This window comes from Nymphalis io, chromosome 12 (assembly GCF_905147045.1).
Source record: "Nymphalis io chromosome 12, ilAglIoxx1.1, whole genome shotgun sequence".
NCBI lineage: Eukaryota > Metazoa > Arthropoda > Insecta > Lepidoptera > Nymphalidae > Nymphalis > Nymphalis io.
In genome coordinates this window covers 11,016,645-11,021,353 of record NC_065899.1, presented here as the reverse complement: position 1 = coordinate 11,021,353, position 4,709 = coordinate 11,016,645, and the positions used below count along the sequence as shown (strand labels likewise).

Genomic DNA, 4,709 nt, shown 5'->3' with positions numbered 1-4,709 from the left:
CGAGAACCTTTCTGCCCCAGCGGCCGTCGGTTCTGCGAGCAATGTGCCCCGCCCACTGCCACTTCAATTTAGCAATTCTTCGGGCTATGTCGGTTACTTTGGTTCGCCTGCGGATTTCATCATTTCTGATTCGATCTCGCAGAGAAACTCCGAGCATAGCCCTCTCCATTGCCCTTTGAGTGACCTTGAGCCTTCTTATGAGGCCCATTGTGAGCGACCACGTCTCTGATCCATAAGTCATCACTGGCAACACACACTGGTCGAAGACTTTCGACTTGAGACACTGCGGTATTTGGGATGAGAAGATATCGTGTAGCTTCCCGAACGCTGCCCAGCCGAGTTGAATTCGACGATTGACCTCTTTCTCGAAGTTGGACCTACCTAGTTGGATGGTCTGACCTAGGTAGACATAGTTGTCTACAACTTCGAGTGCAGAATTTCCAACCTTGACTTGAGTGGGTGCAACATGGATGTTCGACATGATTTTCGTCTTGTCCATGTTCATTTTTAGACCCACTTGTTGGGAAACCCTGCTGAGGTCATCGAGCATAGTGCCGAGGTCTTCCAAGGTCTCAGCCATAATTACAATGTCATCGGCAAATCGAAGATGAGTGATGTACTCGCCGTTAATATTGATGCCAAGTCCGTTCCAGTCCAGAAGCTTGAAAACATCTTCCAATGCAGCGGTAAACAGTTTCGGAGATATCACGTCTCCCTGTCTTACACCTCTCTGCAGTTGGATAGGTTTTGAGTTCTGATCCTGGAGTCGGATCGACATGGTGGCGTTCTCGTACAAGCACTTTAACACCCTGATATACCGATAATCAATTTGGCACCTTTGAAGAGAATTCAGCACGGCCCAGGTTTCGATCGAATCAAAGGCTTTCTCATAGTCCACAAACGCTAAGCAAAGTGGCTGGTTATACTCCTCAGTCTTCTGTATAACTTGCCGCAGCGTATGTATGTGGTCTATGGTGCTAAAGCCTTTCCGGAATCCGGCTTGTTCGGGTGGCTGGAAGTCGTCAAGCCTTTGCTCGAGACGATTCGTAATGACTCTCGAAAACAACTTGTAAACATGACTCAGCAGTGAGATGGGCCTGTAATTCTTCAGAAGGGTTTTATCACCCTTCTTAAAGAAAAGTACCACCACACTTCTGTGCCATGCTTTTGGCGTTTGACCTTTGGCAATGACGGAGTTAAAAAGCCTCTGAAGAGCCCTGAGGATCGGTGTACCACCCGCCTTCAGAAGCTCGGCTGTAATACCATCATCACCAGGTGCCTTGTTGTTTTTGAGTTGTCCGAGAGCCATTCTAATCTCGAAAAGACTGACGTCCTGAAAATCTTCAGTGTAGTGTCGGGTTAGTCTTGCTCTGGGATCTGCAGCATGACTACTGACAGGTGATTGAGCTGTCGTGTACAGCTGACCGTAGAACTTCTCAACCTCTTCCAACAGCTCAGATCTTGACGTGACTATTCTGCCATCCTCAGTTTTCAGCCTTGTCAGTTGACTCTGACCAACAGACAGATCTCTGGCGAACACTTTAGAGCCTTTGTTCCGCTCGATGGCCTCTTTAATGCGCATTGTATTAAATTGGCGAGTGTCGCGAGTTAGAGACTTTGAAATCCGTCTGTTGATCAGCCGATAGCCGGCAGCATCAGCTGGGGACGTCAGAATCATTTTCCGTCTTTCCTCCATAAGCCGTAGGGTAGAGGCAGAGATCTTTTTGGTTCCTTTTGTACGGCTGGTCTTGAAGGTCTTAGACCCAGCCGTACGGACAGTTTCCACAAGCCTGTCGTTGTATGTGTCCACTTCCTCGCAGTCTGCTAGGCAATCGAATCGGTTTTGGAGTTCGAGCTGAAAGGCTTCGGGATTTCGGATTTGAAGAGGTGATGGTCGGAGCGTAGACTTCATCAGTCGGGACCTCTGGAGTTTAACATTGATATTTAACGAGCCTCTTACGAGTCTGTGATCGCTCCCAGTTTTGACTGCATTGATCACGGAGACGTCATTAAATATCTGTCTTCTCGTCGACAAGATGAAGTCTATCTCATTCTTGGTTTTCCCATCAGGGCTCACCCAGGTCCATTTACGCTGACCTGGCTTTTTGAAAAAGGAGTTCATCATAAAGAGTCCCTCCTTCTCCATAAAGTCGGCCAACATCTGGCCCCGAGGGTTGCGGTCTCCAATTCCATGAGGTCCCACCTTTAACTCATCACCGAATCGTTTGCCCAGCTTCGCGTTGAAGTCCCCCATTACAACAGTGAAATGAGTCTTGTTGGTATGTATGGCTTTAGATAAATCCTCATACATGACCTCAACCTCATCGTCGGAGTGTGTCGAAGTCGGCGCGTATACCTGTATGACCTTCAAAGAATACCGCTTGGTGATTCTGAGTATAAGGTACGCCACCCTAGCCGACACGCTCTCGATTTTCACAACGTTGTTAACGAGGTACTTGTGGACTATGAACCCGACACCACCTTGAGACAGTTGATCGCCCTCTCGGAAATAGAGAAGGTTACCGGATTTCAGGATCATCGCATCCTCCCCCTGTCTTCGGACTTCGGATAATCCGACGATATCCCAGTGTAACCTGCTCAATTCTTCCTCCAGTTCGATGATCTTCTCGTCGGTCCGCAGTGTACGCGTGTTATATGTTGCCAGGGCCAGAGGTCGTCGGTGTTGGTAACACGAAATCTGCCGGGGATTCTTAGCACCCCCTGCCCCGCCGTTACCACAGCTGTTACCAAGGCTAGGAATAGCAGGGCTGCCGGGGACTAGGGGCCGTGGTTTAGTTGCGCGAATCATGAGGGGATATGCCATAACTGTGTTATATATATATATATATATAACACAGTTATAAAGTCATACATAGTCATACAGTTACACAGTCATAAATATTATTATATATATCTATAATAATAATAATGTCCTCCAGACCAATTTCGGCCACGGCGACCAATCTCAAGAGAGATTAACCAACTACGCAGGAGATATTATAGTGCACAAGTGTGTGCGCAAACCTGGCACTCTCTATTCCCTAACTCTCATAATCCGATGAGACGGCAATCAGACACGACCGAAAAGAGTTCAGGTGCAGGACCAATTATGTGCTTTCCAAGACACGGGTGTGTACACACTTCCAACTTGCAGAATCCGCGCTGCTACTGAGAATTTTCTGACAGAAAAACACAATATCTTTTTATTGACCCAACCTGGGAATTGAACCCAGGACATTCGGGTCTGCGGCCTTACATCAAGCCACTAGACTAACGAGGCAGTCATGTATACAATTATGTTTAGTATGTGTGTATATAATTTGTACATTTGTTGTGTTAACGTACATTCAATTGGCAGTTTACTGAAGCGATCAGCGTTGTGACAATTACATTTCACTAACAAGCTACACGTCAATGTATAATAAATAACTTATGGACACAATTAATTAATATAACAATATATTGCATTGTAATAATGTAATTAATTTTTTTGTTAAACTTGAATTAATTACATCCAACTTAAATAAGTTTTACTATCGCTGGAATGGGCGATCGCAAATAATATACACTGCATTTTTGACACACTAGAAATATAGAATAGGCTTCAATTCTTTCTATCTTGATTTAGGAACGTTGCAAGTGATTTCACTTTTAAAATTTGACCTAAAAACGTAATATATCAATATACAAGAATCAATCACAGTTTATGAAAATATGATTGTATTTAAATTATAACATTAATTATATAAAATAAAATTAGATACAGAATACATTTCTGAAAATAAAAGTTTTTGTAAAAGTGGACGGATATAAAATCACATACGTAATTTAATTTTATAGAAACACATTTTTGTACTTCTTTCAATTTGCTTGTTTTATTTCATTTGATATTACATTTATAACAATATAGCAGAGTACCCATTGTTCGAGAGATGTTTGTCGTTCTGTCGTCTTAACAATGAAATTCGAAGTGTGATTGTTTCGATTCGTATCGACCGACGTATTTTATAAAAATTCTTTTTGTTTCAAATCGACGTTTTTCAATTCCGTCGCTAACGACACGTTTCGTGGCGTAAAATTTAAAGAAATTCTTCTCGAATGTTTTTATAATACATCGGAAGATTTTAAAATTCATCGTTAAGTTTATACGTGAAAGCCGACGTCACGTCCACGTCGCGTATCGGCATTATAGACATTCTATGTTTAATTTATTTACACCAATAAATATATATTTTTTTATACTATTTCTTTAAAATATTCCAAAATTAATTTATGATAGTTTGTGAAAATTTGTATTACTACAATTCATTCGGCTACTTTGTTTTGTATAAATAGTCGCTTCTTCGTATAATTATAGCTGTAAGACTTCTAAGGAGCGCTTAGCATATTTGTCGTATACGTGAGGATGTCGCTTAAGTTAAAGCTATTTCAAAACAACCTCTAGAATGGTGTCAAGCGCTTTTTGCTCACATCACTGACGATCCGATCTGCTGTTAACAAACGCTTTTGGCAAATAGTCACAGAAAACATTCATTCTTAGTTAAGCGTTCAACTTTTTATGGCGAAATCAAATACAATAGACTATTCCAAGGAACGTCGCAGTAAGAGAATTCTGCCGATTTCGGAAATTCAATTATACTGAAACTTGTTCCACTCGCCTCGAGCGTTCTGATGTGCTGATTCCATAATGTCAGTCATACATCGCAAGT

The 4,709-nt window shown here is 42.4% G+C and overlaps 1 pseudogene; it reads right to left on the bottom strand.

Moving 5' to 3' along the window:
• Window positions 1-205: 205 nt before the first annotated feature.
• On the bottom strand, window positions 206-4,187 carry LOC126772583 (uncharacterized; annotated as a pseudogene).
• Window positions 4,188-4,709: the final 522 nt, after the last annotated feature.